This window comes from Telopea speciosissima, chromosome 2 (genome assembly GCF_018873765.1).
Source record: "Telopea speciosissima isolate NSW1024214 ecotype Mountain lineage chromosome 2, Tspe_v1, whole genome shotgun sequence".
Classification (NCBI taxonomy): Eukaryota; Viridiplantae; Streptophyta; class Magnoliopsida; order Proteales; family Proteaceae; genus Telopea; species Telopea speciosissima.
Window position 1 is genome coordinate 64,577,703 of NC_057917.1, and position 18,497 is coordinate 64,596,199.

The window sequence follows — 18,497 nt, forward strand, 5'->3', positions numbered from 1 at the left end:
CTGATAACAGAACTTCAGAAAGCAGTGTATTCAGTTTAGACTCAAAACAGAACAGAATTGGACCTTGAACATAATAATATATGCCGCAGGGTAGAGAGAACAGAAAACTCTGACCTGTGATTAACAGAAAGAAAGATAGGAAGACAACTAGGCTAGGAATCCACCTAAGCCCCACTGGAATCCACCACGTACACCACAGAATCCACAGCAAGTGTCCACTGAATCTACGGCAGCATAAATTTCAAGAAAACTGAAAGCTATATCCCTAAATGGCTGGCAACATACATAGATAGACTCTCAAAATATGACTCCTAACATGACTAGAAATAGCCAATAGCAAGTTAACAACTAATAATCAGACTAGTTAATTAATCATAGAAGACTTGAACAACTCCTGCTCTAACTAGGACTCCAACTTAAACTAAATAATAAAGTAAATCATGTATTCCCAAAGTCCTGCCCTTATTCTAGGCCTATCACAATGGAAACCCATTGGACCAAAGCCCCAACATGTATAGAACCCAAACCAAGGCGTATTTCCACTAAAATAGGACTACTTTTGTAATTTTCTTGCATCACAGGTTAATCTCTAAAGCCATAAATTAATTGTTTTAGTTGAGTTCCACGAAATGCATACCTGAAGGAAGAGGCTAGTCAACTTTGGACATTCAAGCTTCAAAATTTCCAAGGAGTAACAATTGCTGAGAAGATAGAAGCAATGGTGAAAAAATTAGCAGATGAGAATACCACCAAAAGTATGAGCAGAAATTAGCAAAAGATAAGTTTGTCAAAGGGGAAAGAAGAAATGCAACTCAAATTAAGAAAGCTTAGATTGGAACAAGCAACATCTACTTCCTTCAGATTTGCTGACAAAGATAGGTTTAATGATAACAGATGAAAACAACGGGCCCTTGGAGGAAAGACAACTTTCTCAATGTTTGAACACCCTACGCAGTTCAGATTCTGCAGTAAACGGTCCGGCTGCTCAATTTGCTCCTGGATGATCTCTAGAGAACAGATTGCAGATGAGCCATCAAAGCTAGATAACTCAAAAAGTTGGCCACCACTATAACCCCAGTTCAGGTCATGCATATTCACACATCCATTCAGGCTCACATGGGTCAGATGTGTACAGCAAGCAAGAAGCTCCTCTATTGCAGAATGGCAAAGGCTTCCTTCCATAAGACAAGTCTAGTTCACGAAGGGCTGGGAGAGCACCTTCCTTATAAAGAGCCTCCAAAGAAGAGTCGGTCAGATACTTGCATGCTTGTAATTTTAATACCTGTACAAAATGGAAATGAAAAGAGAAACAAGATTATCATTCAATGCATACAGTTTGAATCATTCCCCAACCAACAAAACAGATGAAGCGTAAGTGGCCATGTAGGAAAATTTTGACACGTTATCTGTCTCTTGTTTATCTGCTTCTATATTTCCAGTATTATTTTAAGAAAAAAATAGTGAAACAGCTATTGATCGAGCTGGGCCAAGCTCAAAGGGCACCTGATCTTGAGCCACATGGAGGGAGGATATGACCAATCTAAACCACTGGATAGCCACATGTCAAATTTGGCTGTCTAAACAAATCATATGACCAACATTGTATTGAAATTCTTGTCCTGCATTTTGAGCAATTAACCATCTAGTCCACTTGCTGGCTTTTTTCTTGTATTTCAAACTGATGCAGAACCCGAAACCATGATTAATTTGGCTGTTCTTTGATTTTTCGTTGGAGCCTTTTTATTTGTTTGTTCTTTTAGCCTAGGGTTAAAACAGTCTTTTTCATGGTTTATCTTCTTAGTTCCCCTCCACGATTTTAGAGGGATTAGTATTTTATTTTATTTGTTTTAGTTGTTTACACTTATACTCCTATTTAGAGTATAAGTCTATTCTATGTTTTATAATTAGGATTCAGATTAGGAATCCCAACTCCTAATCTGATTAGGATTGCTTTAGATTGATTATTTGTAAGGCCTTTAGGCCCCCCTTTATTATTATAAATAGTAGAATCGTGGGAGGCTCCCCCACCTATTATGTTTGAAATTTTGTTTCTTCTTGCTGCTGCCGCCATGACTGCTGCTGCTTCTCTGTCTTGTGTGTCATATCAAGACCCCTTGTGAGTAATATCAAGGGCTAGGGCTGGAGTAATCCGGCGACTCCTTGCATCTTGCAGATCGGGAGGTTCGTCTTCTTCTTCCTTCAAGTTCTTCAAGGTTGCTGCTGCTGAAATTCTGCAATTCCAGTAAGAGTTACAATTTCCTGCAACTTTATCATCTCTTCTTCTTACTTCCATCTAACCTAATCGACTTCCCCAAACCCTAGCTTCATCTACATTCATCACAGCACTATTCCCTCATCAGATTACACTCAAAACCTAACCACAGGTCCATCACAGTAACCCTCCCACTCGATCTCAGTTGCAGCCTCACCTATCCACTACAAACCCTAAATCCCTCCCTCAACATAAAAACCCAGAAACCCTAAGATCTGCCTAGACCTAACCAGCCATCAAAAACCCACCAAAGTCCAGCCGAACCACCCCCTCCCTGCTAGGAAAACTCGACCTAAAGCCCAGCCCCTAAATCTGCTCCTAAACCCTAGTTTCAGCTTAGATCCTAAATCCAAAACCCTAACCCTAATATTTCTGAATTTCTATTTCTTATTCAAACCTCATTAAAACCTATTCTAATAGACTCCTAAAATTCTGCAGACCATTCATTACCCAATAAAACCCTAACTCAATCTCCCATTCCTAACCCTAATTTTGTCCTAGTTACCCTAAATTGCCCATTCGGCCAACCCTAAAACAGAACCTGGTCCTAAGTGAGATTTATTTCACCTAGGCTACATCAAATTGGTATCAGAGCCATGGCTGAACATGGCAGCCCTGCCATGGATCCCACACGACCACCCCAACCTGATTCCCTTGCTGCAATCATGGCTATGCTGCAGAAGATCTCAACAGACCAGCAAGTTCTTGGTGATCGAATGACAACAATAGAACAAAGGCAAGCTGTGCCTCTTGTAAGCAACCCTCTATTTGTAGAGGAAGACAGATTCCAAGTTCATTCTGAAGTACATGGAACTCTGGGAAGGGATGAATATCATAGAAGTCATCCCAGACGTCACAGGGACCACAGAGATCAGTCTAGACATGACCGAGACTACAGGGATCGACGTAGGTATGACAGAGATGACTACAAAGAAGAGGGACAGAACTCATCAAGCACCTCAAGACCTAACTTTGAGGAATATTTGAGGTCCTACCTCACTGGAGATGAAGCTACTAACCGGCGGTTCGATACACAGAAGGTCAAGCTAGAATTGAAAGAGTATGATGGGCATGGTGATCCACAAAAATTCTATGACTGGCTTGCTGCCCTAGATGACTACTTTGACTGGTATGATTTGCCTGAAGACCGAAAGATGAGACTGGCACGCACTAAACTAATTGGTTCTGCTCGAGAATGGTGGCGCAAGGCAGAGCAGGACATGGAACGTGAAGGTAAAGCACCTACCAACTGGGAGGATATGAAGTATGATTTGAAAGAGAAGTACTTACCAAGACACTACACCGCTCGGATGCAAGATCAATTCAACTCCCTTCGTCAGGAACATGATCGTATCCGAGTACATGCAAAAGTTTGACTCTCTCTCATCTCGCCGACACAATAGAAAGTGCTACTCGGATGTTGTCCCGATTCCGGTTGGGATTGAGCTCGACATCCTCGGGCTATTGGCGTTGTGGATGTTCGACGTCAAGGATTGTTTTGAGAAGGCATAAGGTGAAGAATTATTGGTTGAGAATAGAGGATTTGATTCTTCCACGAGGGTACTGTCAAAACTTTTTCAGCATTCAAGTCTACTACCACTAGTCACAATCGAACTGGAAATTCTCTGCTGGTCCTACTCGATCAGGCTACTCACTGGTAGTTCTTCCCGTCCTCCACGTGCTGATTATAAAGGTAAAAGCTCCCATGGACAGCAATGAACCCCACAAGTGTTTCCATTGCAATGAACTTGGGCACTATGCCAAAGATTGCCCACAAAAGCATAGACCTGTTAATGTGGCTGCCAAGGCAGAGGAAACCTCTGAAGAGCACGATGAGCATGGCATATATGCACTACCCCCTGATAGTGATGAAGACTTAGACCGTCACCTTGAAGATCTAGATGGTGGTGCTCAAGGTGTCCATACAATTGCTCCAGTTCTCATGGATGATGTGGTTGATTGTGACAAGGTAATTGGGAACATTTCACAGGGAGACAGTATCAAGCAAGTTGCTGTTCTTGAAGAGGTGGGGCTGAATGAGAAGGTTATAAATATCGAAGACCCTTTGGAGGTTGAACACATTGATTTTGTGATGCCCCCTTGGTTCTTGAAGAGAAGGCCCCACGACTTGAAGACCATATTCCCACCGTTATAACTTCAACAGATTCTGCCAGGGAAGTGTTGAAGCTGTGCCCACATGTTACTTCCTCCTCCTCATCACAAGGTTCGTGGACGAGTTTCTTCACACAAGCATGGTACGTGGACTCCCATTCATGAAGTCAACAAGCTCAGCCCCAAGTTGCCAGAGCGTTGCATGGATTTCACCCATTCATCGGAGATGAATGTTTCTAAGTCGGGAGAGTTGATGCGAGCCGAAACCATGATTAATTTGGCTGTTCTTTGATTTTTCGTTGGAGCCTTTTTATTTGTTTGTTCTTTTAGCCTAGGGTTAAAACAGTCTTTTTCATGGTTTATCTTCTTAGTTCCCCTCCACGATTTTAGAGGGATTAGTATTTTATTTTATTTGTTTTAGTTGTTTACACTTATACTCCTATTTAGAGTATAAGTCTATTCTATGTTTTATAATTAGGATTCAGATTAGGAATCCCAACTCCTAATCTGATTAGGATTGCTTTAGATTGATTATTTGTAAGGCCTTTAGGCCCCCCTTTATTATTATAAATAGTAGAATCGTGGGAGGCTCCCCCACCTATTATGTTTGAAATTTTGTTTCTTCTTGCTGCTGCCGCCATGACTGCTGCTGCTTCTCTGTCTTGTGTGTCATATCCATAGTTGTCACGGCGTCACGGCGATCCAAGTCGGTGGAGGGGTGTCACGTCGATATATCGACATGTCGCCCGCCATGGCGTTGCCATGGCGAGCATGTCGACCATGTTTTATTTTTTATTTTCTCTATTTTTAATGTGTTAATAGATGTATACTCAAGCCATGTTTTATTTTTTCTCTATTGTTTCTCAAGTTTTAAGAAGAAAATTCAGAAATCGAAGAAGAAATCGAAGAGGGAAAGAAGAAATCGAAAGAAATCGAAGAGGGAAAGAAGACAGGAAGAAGAAATCGAAGAGGGAAAGAAGACAGGAAGAAGAAATCGAAGAAGAAATCGAAAGAAATTGAAGAGGGAAAGAAGAAATCGAAGACAGGAAGAAGAAATCGAAGAGGGAAAGAGAGTCAGGAGGAAGAAATCAAAGAGGGTTGCCATGGCGTAGGTCGCCATGCAGCCCTCTCCAGCGCCAGGACGCCATGACAACTATGGTCATATCAAGACCCCTTGTGAGTAATATCAAGGGCTAGGGCTGGAGTAATCCGGCGACTCCTTGCATCTTGCAGATCGGGAGGTTCGTCTTCTTCTTCCTTCAAGTTCTTCAAGGTTGCTGCTGCTGAAATTCTGCAATTCCAGTAAGAGTTACAATTTCCTGCAACTTTATCATCTCTTCTTCTTACTTCCATCTAACCTAATCGACTTCCCCAAACCCTAGCTTCATCTACATTCATCACAGCACTATTCCCTCATCAGATTACACTCAAAACCTAACCACAGGTCCATCACAGTAACCCTCCCACTCGATCTCAGTTGCAGCCTCACCTATCCACTACAAACCCTAAATCCCTCCCTCAACATAAAAACCCAGAAACCCTAAGATCTGCCTAGACCTAACCAGCCATCAAAAACCCACCAAAGTCCAGCCGAACCACCCCCTCCCTGCTAGGAAAACTCGACCTAAAGCCCAGCCCCAAAATCTGCTCCTAAACCCTAGTTTCAGCTTAGATCCTAAATCTGAAAACCCAAAACCCTAACCCTAATATTTCTGAATTTCTATTTCTTATTCAAACCTCATTAAAACCTATTCTAATAGACTCCTAAAATTCTGCAGACCATTACCCAATAAAACCCTAACTCAATCTCCCATTCCTAACCCTAATTTTGCCCTAGTTACCCTAAACTGCCCATTCGGCCAACCCTAAAACAGAACCTGGTCCTAAGTGAGATTTATTTCACCTAGGCTACATCACAAACCCTTAGTTTTGCCCCGAGGCAAACTCCATCCAGCTTGAAATTTGTCAGGTGCACCAAATGTAATCGTTAGGCAAGCTGCCCGGTGGCAATATAAACTGCCACTCCTGCACCTGCTACAACACACAACGATTATTTTGCCACCAGCATCCCTTTACTAATAAATGGAACTCAACTATCTGATAATTGGGGTTATGGTAGCAGAAATTTGACTTTACTAGCCATTTGACCTGCCAAACTCCTATGATTTTTCTCTCTACAAGCAACAATGGAAAGACAATTTCTTACATGTTTTTTAAAAAAATGCAAGTAAAAACATTAGAATTAATTTTCAACGGTCAAGCTCAGAATATGCTGTGTTAGTGAGCTGACAATGCATCTCCCCCTCACCCCAAAAAAAGGGGCAATCAGGCACAATCAAGGAGCCAACAGTTGTGTATAAGATAGTATCTAAAAAGAATAAAAAAGAAAGGGGGGAGAAGGAGAAGCATCCATAAACTAAACAAAAGAAGAACTGAAGAACTAAAAGAGAGGATTTTTCTGTTTCGGGTTGCCGTGTATTAGAATTACCTTCAATTGTAAACAGGACTCAAAAACTGGCTGTAAGTTCATCAGGAAAGTGTATGATAAATCCAGCAAGATTAAATAAGAAAGCCGGCGCAAAGAAAAAAGGCCATCTGGACCAATGGATGGGGAGATGCATACACCCATTCACATACTTCCCCCCTGCATACGCCCATTCACACTCACATTGACTAACATAATCAATTCACATTACCATTCACATTGAGACAAAGAACCACATCTCTAGCATGGATCGAACAACCTCAAGATCTCATCAACCAACCCTTCCTACATCTACCATTCAAGCAGTGGAGACAAAGAACCACATCTCTCTCTCTCTTGCTCAATAAGCTCAATCAAATCTATCATATAATTATTTCTTCTTTAGTCTAGTTTCTTTCCCTTTCATAAAGAATTACTATGCCAAAAGCCCAAATGCTTAAACTTTTAGTTAGACATTCGTGGGGGTTAAAGGAAGCATTCAGAATCAGACTCATGAATTCAATTCCAAATTTCCAACACTCATTTATTTGATGTAGATGTTCTCCTTGTCCAAATCTAACCTAATTGATAGAAGGGTAGAAAAGAGATGTGCAGACTGAAACTTACTTCCCAAAATAGTAGGGAACTTGAAGAAGTCCATCATAATAATCCCACTTATAATAAGCCAGACATAGTAACCTAACTACCATTATTGGGGGACACAGGAGATTGAGAGGAGAAATCCATCTCATCAGCCACACAATAATGGAGGCAATGTGGCCCACCTTATCTATAATATTGCAGTGCTTGAACAGTGAAACCCAAAGCTGAGAGGCCCCTTCAAATCTGAAAATCCCATTTCATCAGCCACACAAGTATTACAAACGACATTTTTGTTAGTTTTGAATTGGATTACAAGCTGATGACATGCATGGATCTGTCCATGCCATTGACTCACCACTTAAATAAGTCATTCCTACCCATTAGTGATGAAGATAAACTGGTTGCTATTTGACCAAGTAGGTGATGATGATGAGTAGTTAGGAAAGATTGCATATAAATTTCAATTACAATTTTTAATTAGCACAAGCAAACCTATGGAAATTGAGGATCAAAATGAAGCTACATTCCATGAATTCTAACAAATTTAAAGCAGGGTATAGAAAATCGAAAAGACAGAGCTGCAATTAATCAACTTTTATTTACATACAGAGGCCATAAAATGTACAAACATTCCCATCCATCTCCCAAAATCTTCAAATTGGAAAATTTTTGAAAGAATATGAGGCTATTACGCAGCTGCTTTGCAATTGTAGCAATAATAATCCCCACTCAATCACAGAGGATGAACCAAATCAAAACAAAGTCCTTTTTTAATCTAAAGTCTACACTTATACCTTCCCTTACAAATGAAAAATAGAACAACATTTTCAAAGTCTAAAATATGCCAACCTAAAAATGGGGTTCCTCAGACTTCCACTGAGAAGAGGCATCAGACCCCCATCGTGTCTAGGTTTTCCTGTTCCCATCGTAACTCAAACGAGAGGGTGCAAATAGGCATCCGACATTTTAGGATTTAGAATAGATTTCAGATCCTAAACCCGAAATCAATTTTGTAAAAATCGGGAGAGGGAGGGAGAGGGCGAGAGGGGGACCTAGGTTTGCAAAATCGCAGGTAAATGGTTTCGGTTGTAAGGGTTGTGAACAGACAGAGAGAGAGAGAGAGAGATGTTCTTGACCATCGAGACAGACAGAGAGAGAGAGAGAGAGAGAGAGAGGGACAGAGAAAGAGATAGCGAGAGAGAGATGAAAGAGATGGGAGAGATGAGAGAAATCACCTTGAATCTCCTGTGGAGTTGCAGGTCTCCTCTTCCCCACTTGATCGCAAGAAAAAGCCTTTTTCTCAACTTCAAACCCTTGAGAAATCACAGGTTGATCGCAAGAAAAAGCCTTCTTCTCCCTTCGCCTTCTTCCCCAGTTGCTCCCTTCGCTGCCTTCTTCCTTCGGCAAAGATGAGCTTCTTCTCCCTTCGACCACTTCTCCCTTCAGCAACGACGAAACGGTTTCGTCCTTCAGCCTTCTTCTCCTTCGGCAACAACGAACAAGTCCAGGATTTCGTTCGTTCTTGATGGGTAGGAATCAAGATTGGTTCACAAAATAAGAGGGTATTTATACTAAGGCTTCTTTTTCTTGAATCAAATATGGGTCCACCTCAAATATAATTCACGTTTACATGAAAAAATGTGAATCAGGTAGATTCATGAACTTGGATCGGTTCACCATCATTTTGAACCAAACGATTTTTTTAATTCAGAATCATGAATCTATTGGTGTAGCACCAATTGGTTCACCGAACCAAACACGTCCTAAGGTTGGCTGATGGGATGTTAGCTTAGTTCCAGCTGAGATGCTGCTGTAGATCGAAGGAGGTGGAAGGGAAGAGAGGTCCAGCCAGCCCCAATGGAGCCCATCCCAATTAATCAGCTATTTAAACCATCGAGTCCAGCTTTTGGTCCACTATCATGGGCCAGACTTAGGCCCATTACTATGTCTTAATTAGTCCTTGTGTGGGGGGACCTTTTAGTAGCTTTTATTTAGTTTCTATTTTGGTTTAGATACTCCTCTGGCTCTATGTAATTGTTGTTTCGATTTTAGTAACTTTCCATTATGCTTAGTAGTAGTTACTGCATCTTTGAATTGTTTCTATATTGAGTTGTATCTAGAAGATAAATCTTATATTGGAATTAGTTTCTATTTTTATTGGTTAGTATTTAGTAGGAGTTTCCTTCTCCACACAAGTAGGGACTCTGATGTTGCTTATTAATAAAAGAAGGGGCTGCTACATTACCTACCCCCCCTCCCCCCCCCCCCCCACCACTACCATTTTTTTTTTAAAAAAAAAATTTGCTTGAGCCTTTGTTTGCTGCAAGACATAGTGATGGGGGAAAGAGGCCCTAATGGTTGGTGAGAGATGACTGACCGAGGCCATAGATGAGAAGCCCTGGTCATATCCCTTCTTCCCTTTTTATTGTTTTTTTTCTGGTTTGAAAGTTTCAGTCCTATGCTTATATCTGAGCTTGGTTTCAAAGGAGGCCTGCAGCTGCTATTTCCTGCTCTTATTGGCCAGCATCAATGAGGTACTCCTCATGATTCAACCAGCCAGTGGATTATGGTGAGTTTTTGGAGTGTTGATCCACTTAACATAGCCTTCCTTTGACTAACATGGGACTGATCTGACCTGTGGATGGTTTGTTTTTTATAGTTACTATTTCTATTTTTAAGTTGCTATTTCAAAGTATTACTGTTCTAGAAAATCTAGCTATTGGAATGGATTGATCTTCAAGTATAATATTCCATCTGTTGGGTGATGAATATGGTTATGTTGATATGCTGTTCTGCCTTGGGAATTTGGAGTTATATAGCTGTTTCTAATTCTGAGTATGGTTTCTATTTTCATTCCTTTGCTAACAACTTGGAAATCCAACTGTTGGATCTTCATCTTATTTATGAAATCTATGACGATGTTAGATTGAATCCGTCAGACGCTAGGTTCATGTCCATCTATCTTTCTTCCATTCTTCTTCGTCTTATCCACTATCAAATCAGGCCAGTCTTTTCTGGTTTCTATTCTATTCTATTCTTGTACATACCCTACTTGCTGGAATTTCAATTTCTCCATGGTTTACTTCTGAGTTTTTTGAGATTTAAATCAGACTTTGAGGAGTTATTCTTGTCCATATTTTTTACCTTCAACAGAATTTTAAGCCCATCTGAGTTTTTTATTCTTAGTTATTGAAATTCTCTTGAAATCTGGTTTCTAAACCTGTCACTGCGATTTTGGTTTCATTGGATTTCTGAACCTAGTAAATTAGTCTTCTAGAAACCCATCATCAAGCTAGGTACTCATTTAAGTACCAATGCAAGAAGAAGCAACCCAGGCCAGAACCATACCGTGCCGCTTAGATTTGGATCACTTTTGGACCAGTTTACTGGCTTGTGGTTCATGTTTTGGCTCCACCTAAAAGAACCAGGTCGTGGGGCTCAGTTAGGATTGTTTTATTTCATTATTTCACGGTTTATTTCCCTACTTGTAAAGCCTGAAAAATCCTATTAATTCTCAGCCTCTTTTAAGGTCTTTGGAGTTTGGATAGAATCTTGTCTAAATATTACTCTTCCTCCTACTTTGGATAAGAGTTTTAGTTAGAGCTCTCCTACTGTTTTACGATTTAAAGTTTATTCCACTTTTGTTTCTTATTTTTTTTCATTATCTGTTAAGGATTGGTCCAACAATTTTTCTGTTGAATAAAATTGGCTTTTGCCTTCTTCAAGTTTGGTGAAATTCAGAATATTACTGTGGGATGCAACTAATCCTTGGTGTGATGCTGAGGTCGGCTGATGAGATGTCAGTCTAGTTCCGGGTGAGATGCTGGTTCATATCAATCTACCATTCTATCAGTCTTCTAATCTATCCGCCATTGATCAGGTTTGTAATTTTTGAGCTTTCTTTCTAGTTCCTACGCATGCTATAATTTTGGAAAATTCAGTTTCTTGCTTAATTCTTCTGTTATTTCAATTCTTACACCAGATCTTACAACTGGATTTTGCTCTGAGCATAATCATGGTTTTAAAATCTGATTCTGACATCAGAATAGAATCCTATTGCTACTGGGATTTCTGAGTTTTCAGATTTGTTTACCTGATATCCGGTTAACATTATTGATTTCTGTTTTGCATCATAACTCAGGTTATTATTCTGATATTAACTCTGAGTTCTCATACTGTTGTTTCTGAATCTGTTTGCATCTATATGCTGCTGATATCAATTCTCAGTTCTAGAAATTCTTTTTTCAACCAGGATTCTTCTATAACTTTGAATCTGAATTGGATTGGTTCCAAATTCTCTTAACAGAATAGAACATCCCATTAAATTCTGGTGTGCATCTGATACTCTGATTTCTGTTTACTGCTCATTATCTATTTTTGGTCATTATTAATCACTGCGACTCTGGTTTCTGTCTGAGTTCCTGAACCCAACTTCTTAGGCTCCTAGAAACCCATCAAGGACCGGGGTTTTGGGGGTGGGGGGAAGCAGCACAACCCTTTAACCATGGAAAAAGAACTCGGTCAAAACCAACTGAAACAAGTTAAGGTGGGAGTTTAAAAAGTACCATATCTCGGTTGGTTTCGACTGGTTTCGGTCGAAACCAGTTGAACTAACCCAAACCAGCACTTATAAATGACAAGTTTTGATCGAAACTTGCCATTTCTCACAAGTTTCGATCGAAACATAAGAGATCTCGGTGGTTTCAACACAAGGAGTGGGAGTTTGGCTAAAAAGTATGGATTTCTTTGCATATTTGCTTCATTTGGTGCATCTACCACCTACATCAACTCTCTTAATTCAGTGTGTGAACCTCTCTTCTCAATGGGGATGGGTTTCTGGCAAGTCGAAACCCGAGATTTAGAACCTTGCCTTTAACAATATACCAACAATAAAAGGGTGTACCCAGTGCACGAGGCTCTTGCCACTGTGGGGTCTAGGGAGGATCGTAATGTACTCAGCCTTACCCCTGTTTTCGCAGAGAGGCTGTTTCCAGACTCGAACCCGCAATTACTTGGTCAGAATGGAGCAACCTTACAGTTAAGGATGTCAAAACCAAACCAAAACTGAGCCGAATAAACCGTGGTATATGAGCATTTAATTCGCTTCGGTTCCACTTCAAAAACCGTCGGTTTGAACCGAAACCGAACCAAATACCATACTTAAATCCAAAACCCTATAACTTTTTTTTATGGTGTTGCCTTTTCTTTTGCAACTATAATTTTGATGTGTTTCTCTTACTTTATTGATGGGTAAGCTAAAAGATAAGATTTGAAAGTGGAGAGCCAACTTGGGATTCTTATTTATTTATTAATATTTTTGGTTCCTTTAAGGTTTTGTGAGCATTTTATTTATACAAATGGAGTTTCTTGAGAACACAGCAAAGCAACAACAATTGACAGCCTAGCAGAATGGAACTGTATTGGAGAACCAAATTGGAACCGTATTGGAGAACTTAATTAGACTCGTATTGAAAAACCGAATTAGAACCGTAACCAAACCAAACCAAGCAAGTTCGGATTCGGTTTCCACTTCCAGAACAGAGTCGGTTCTCGGTTCGGTTTCGGATCACACATCACACCATCAAGGCATGGAACCGAAACCGAACCGATTGACACCCTTACTTACAGTTGCACCAAGCCCCCCCCCTCTTTACAACAATAATTGCAAAATGCCCTGCAGAAGACATAAGATGCTGGGGTTTTATCTCCTCCAATCTGGAAAACAGACTTCCTAACATCTTCCTCTATAAAGTCCTCTGGATCTAGTCATCATCTGCTCAAATTAAGTATCAAAGACTAGTCCTTACAAGTTCTAACAGGGATTTCCTACAAGTATAAAGTTCCATATATTTCCTTAATTTAGAACAAACCTCTCTCAGCAAATAAAAATTCCACAGAGAAACTGTTGGAATATGTTCTCCAGAATACTGTGGGGGTATTCTGGTCCTTTTGGAGTAGTTTTTATGTTATTAAGTTTAAGTCGGCCATGTGGGTTTTAGTCCCACATCGCCTATTTTAGTCTCTTGTAACTTTCCCCTCTATTATAAACAGAGGGGCTTACCTATCAATTAAGCTAAGCAATTATTCTCTCATTCTCTCTTTTCTAGCCCACGATTCTGCCAACATGGTATCAGAGCAGGTCTGATCTAGGTTAGAAAAAGAGGAAAAAAAACCCTTCTCCTCAATCGACTTCTCTCTTCTTCTCCCTTTCTCGGTTTCTCCTTCTTCTGGTTTTCTTCTTCTCAACCTTGTAAGGGGGCAGCACTAATGAGGTAAATAAAGTATCCAATGATTTAGTTGTTGCCCTCCTCCATTCTATCTATTTTTTTCAATTAAAATTCTGCTGGAACCTTCTCTGCGATTTGGAGTTTCCCTCTTCTTTGGAGATCAGATCCCTATCACCATGGAAGGCTGATTTTCCATTATTGGAACCTCCTATACACCCTTTTCCAGCACCTTTCTACCCTATTCCATTGTCCTCTTTCCTGTTTTTCTTTTTCTCCATCTTTCATTATCCATTCCAGTCTATAGTACCCTAATCGATCACAACTTGTCAGGTTTTTTTTCAAAACCCTGACTCCAATCGATTTTAGGGTTTCCCTTTTCAGAAGCAGCTGATTTTTTGGGGGTGATTCCCTACTACTACAAACCCTACTCGACCTAAGTTTGGACCCTTTCTGATGGCTGGATTTGTTTCTACAGCAAAACTTTCTCAACCTGCTAATTTGGTTACCTATTAAAACCCTGACTCCAACCGAAATTAGGGTTACAGGTTTCAGCTCTTGCTGATTTTTGGAGGGCTGATTACTTCATCTACAAGGACCACTCGACCTCAATATTAGCCTCTTTCCAAGTGTTTGAAGACCCCTAACCCCAATCGATCCTCCTTTTCAAGGTCTTACAAAACCCTGACACATATCAATTTTAGGGTTAGGGTTGCTTGCTGCTGCTGGAGTTTTTTGGAGGTGTTTCTACTATCAAGAGGGACATTCTACTTCATCAATACATGGCTTGAAGAAGTTCTATTTCGTGTGATAGCTGCTGCCTTATTTTTCTGCAATGTTTTGGTGTTTCTCTCTCTTGAAGATCAAGTCTCAATCACAAAAAGAGGTTGGTTATTCGTATTGGAGATCCATTCAAGCAGCTGTGGACAGCTTCTATTACAAACCATCAACAATCTTTGACAAGTCATCATCTCTTTTATGAAGCTCCCTTTCCCTACAATCGATCTCAACTTTTAGGGTTTTACAAAACCCTGACTATAATCGATCTAAGGGTTAGGGCAGTCCTCTCTTGCTAATTTTTTGAGGAGAGTCTAATGCATATCAGAGGAGTATTCAACCCAAATTTCAGCATCATTCTTGAAGTTTTTTTGAAAAAAAATTCAGGTTTACTTATGGCTCGATTTCTTCAATTATCAACCTATTTTTTATTGGTTCCTATGTGGCTGGCTGCTTCAACTACCTATGGATCTGTCGGATTATTTATCTTAAATTTGCTAGGTCTATTGAGCTTTACTACAAACCTTGCTGGTTCTATTGATTAGCTTCTGTAAGCATGACTGGTTGACATGTTACTGCTACATTTATGTGGACTACTGCTGCCCTATTATTGAGACTGAGTATCCTACTATTGGAGATCGAATTTCTTTCATTATTGAAGACTCGAATCTACTACCCTGGAGATCAGCTTCTTTGGTATTACAACAGTGTGTTCCAAGGTTATTGGTTGCAACTACGAACCTATTCAGTTATGTGAAGCTTTTTTTGTTCATATCCGGCTTACTTTGAGAGCTTGATCCTAGCCTTATTCACTAATTCAGATCTGATCCAAGTTTTTTGTTGAAGCTTCTTACATCCATTGCTGTCCAGATATCTTCGTCAATTCTATTTAGCATGTGGGAGTTTATAGTTTGGAATTTTGCACCCTGGTTCTTCCTTGTGTGAAGATCGATTAAGTTTTTGAAGAATGGTGCCTTCTCCTTCTAAAAACCAAACCTATTTTTTTATAATTCAGATCTGATCATTGGAGATTGGTGTTTTGGAATTAGTTTGATCGATTGAAAAAGTTCGAAGATTACTGTGTTGCATTGTTTTTGTCCAAGGTTCATTATCCCATTGCTCTTTTCACTTCACCACCTCTCAAAACATACCTTTGGCATATACCTATAACCCCTTTGGAAGTTAATGGTATTCTCTAATTTGCCATTTCTTCCTTTTTCCATTACCCTTAGCACCTCTTGGAAAATTCTGGAATATTATGTGTTTGCCCTATATTTTGTTATGTCCACGTGTACTACATGTGAGGGGGGGATTATGTACAGTACACCTACAGACATTGTAGAAGCAGAACTTACGGGAACACCTGGTGCAAAACATAGAAGATCAGAGTTTTCACCATTGCCAATGGGTATCTACTTTGTTATTGGGTTGAGTTTGCCGGAAGGGGGAGATTGGTATTAAAGTATTGAAGATGTTTGGTTATTGTCTGCCTATATGAGGTTTTACATTTGGGTTGATTTTTTCCGCTGCTTGATCTTTTCTGCTGCTTGATTCATCTGCTCGCTACCCTAGTTGCTTATCTTCAAGATTATCATTCGGAGATTCATCACTGGACAGCAATAGAAGATTGGTGAAAGCTGCCTTTTTTGGAAGACATTCCAATCCCGGTTTGCTGATCATGTCTGCCCAAGTTTTGAAGATCTATTTTTTCAAGTTCTTGAAGGTTTATTTGGGAGCTGCATTCGTCTTGAAGCTGGATTCTGTTACAACTTATTTTTTCCCATTTTGTTCATATTGGGCATTAGTAATTTGTATGTGCCAACTTGAGGGGGAGTGTTAGCATTATTATGGAGTTCTTTTTTTCTTTAGTTCAAGTTGGATCTTCTTTCTTTAATTATTTGTATAATCCAACTTGAGGGGGAGTGTTGGAATATGTACTCCAGAATACTGTGGGGGTATTCTGGTCCTTTTGGAGTAGTTTTTATGTTATTAAGTTTAAGTCGGCCATGTGGGTTTTAGTCCCACATCGCCTATTTTAGTCTCTTGTAACTTTCCCCTCTATTATAAATAGAGGGGCTTACCTATCAATTAAGCTAAGCAATTATTCTCTCATTCTCTCTTTTCCATAGTTGTCATGGCGTCGCCATGGCGACGCCATGGCGTCCTGGCGCTGGAGAGGGCTGCATGGCGACCTACGCCATGGCGACCCTCTTTGATTTCTTCCTCCTGACTCTCTTTCCCTCTTCGATTTCTTCTTCCTGTCTTCGATTTCTTCTTCCCTCTTCGATTTCTTCTTTCCCTCTTCAATTTCTTTCGATTTCTTCTTCGATTTCTTCTTCCTGTCTTCTTTCCCTCTTCGATTTCTTTCGATTTCTTCTTTCCCTCTTCGATTTCTTCTTCGATTTCTGAATTTTCTTCTTAAAACTTGAGAAACAATAGAGAAAAAATAAAACATGGCTTGAGTATACATCTATTAACACATTAAAAATAGAGAAAATAAAAAATAAAACATGGTCGACATGCTCGCCATGGCAACGCCATGGCGGGCGACATGTCGATATATCGACGTGACACCCCTCCACCGACTTGGATCGCCGTGACGCCGTGACAACTATGCTCTTTTCTAGCCCACGATTCTGCCAACATGGTATCAGAGCAGGTCTGATCTAGGTTAGAAAAAGAGGAAAAAAAACCCTTCTCCTCAATCGACTTCTCCCTTCTTCTCCCTTTCTCGGTTTCTCCTTCTTCTGGTTTTCTTCTTCTCAACCTTGTAAGGGGGCAGCACTAATGAGGTAAATAAAGTATCCAATGATTTAGTTGTTGCCCTCCTCCATTCTATCTATTTTTTTCAATTAAAATTCTGCTGGAACCTTCTTTGCGATTTGGAGTTTCCCTCTTCTTTGGAGATCAGATCCCTATCACCATGGAAGGCTGATTTTCCATTATTGGAACCTCCTATGCACCCTTTTCCAGCACCTTTCTACCCTATTCCATTGTCCTCTTTCCTGTTTTTCTTTTTCTCCATCTTTCATTATCCATTCCAGTCTATAGTACCCTAATCGATCACAACTTGTCAGGTTTTTTTTCAAAACCCTGACTCCAATCGATTTTAGGGTTTCCCTTTTCAGAAGCAGCTGATTTTTTGGGAGTGATTCCCTATTACTACAGACCCTACTCGACCTAAGTTTGGACCCTTTCTGATGGCTGGATTTGTTTCTACAACAAAACTTTCTCAACCTACTAATTTGGTTACCTATTAAAACCCTGACTCCAACCGAAATTAGGGTTACAGGTTTCAGCTCTTGCTGATTTTTGGAGGGCTGATTACTTCATCTACAAGGACCACTCGACCTCAATATTAGCCTCTTTCCAAGTGTTTGAAGACCCCTAACCCCAATCGATCCTCCTTTTCAAGGTCTTACAAAACCCTGACACATATCAATTTTAGGGTTAGGGTTGCTTGCTGCTGCTGGAGTTTTTTGGAGGTGTTTCTACTATCAAGAGGGACATTCTACTTCATCAATACATGGCTTGAAGAAGTTCTATTTCGTGTGATAGCGGCCGCCTTATTTTTCTGCAATGTTTTGGTGTTTCTCTCTCTTGAAGATCAAGTCTCAATCACAAAAAGAGGTTGGTTATTCGTATTGGAGATCCATTCAAGCAGCTGTGGACAGCTTCTATTCCAAACCAAATAAATAAAATCAAATAAAACAAAAACAAACAAGGGTAAGAGCACTGTACAACCTTAAAAGTGCCAACATTATATGAAAATCACATCCAAGAAGACAATCTGAAATAAAAAAATTGAGGAAAAAAGGCGGCCACACCACTGCTGCAATTTTTCTTTTTTCACATGAATTTTTTATTATTTTCTTTCACTTATGCTGAAAATGTGAGGCCCTATGTGGATAATAACTTTTCAAGATCCCATTGGTGTGGCATGCAGATTACCCTCTCCCTAAAATTAAACAGAACTGATGCAATAAAATTGCTTGTATTGAAAGTCTCATTGTCATAGGATTAATTATAATCTTCTATTAAACCT

The 18,497-nt window shown here is 40.0% G+C and overlaps 1 pseudogene; it reads right to left on the reverse strand.

Annotated features, from left to right (window-relative positions):
- Positions 1-422: 422 nt before the first annotated feature.
- LOC122650991 lies at positions 423-7,013 on the reverse strand (annotated as a pseudogene).
- Between the last annotated feature and the right edge of the window lie 11,484 nt (positions 7,014-18,497).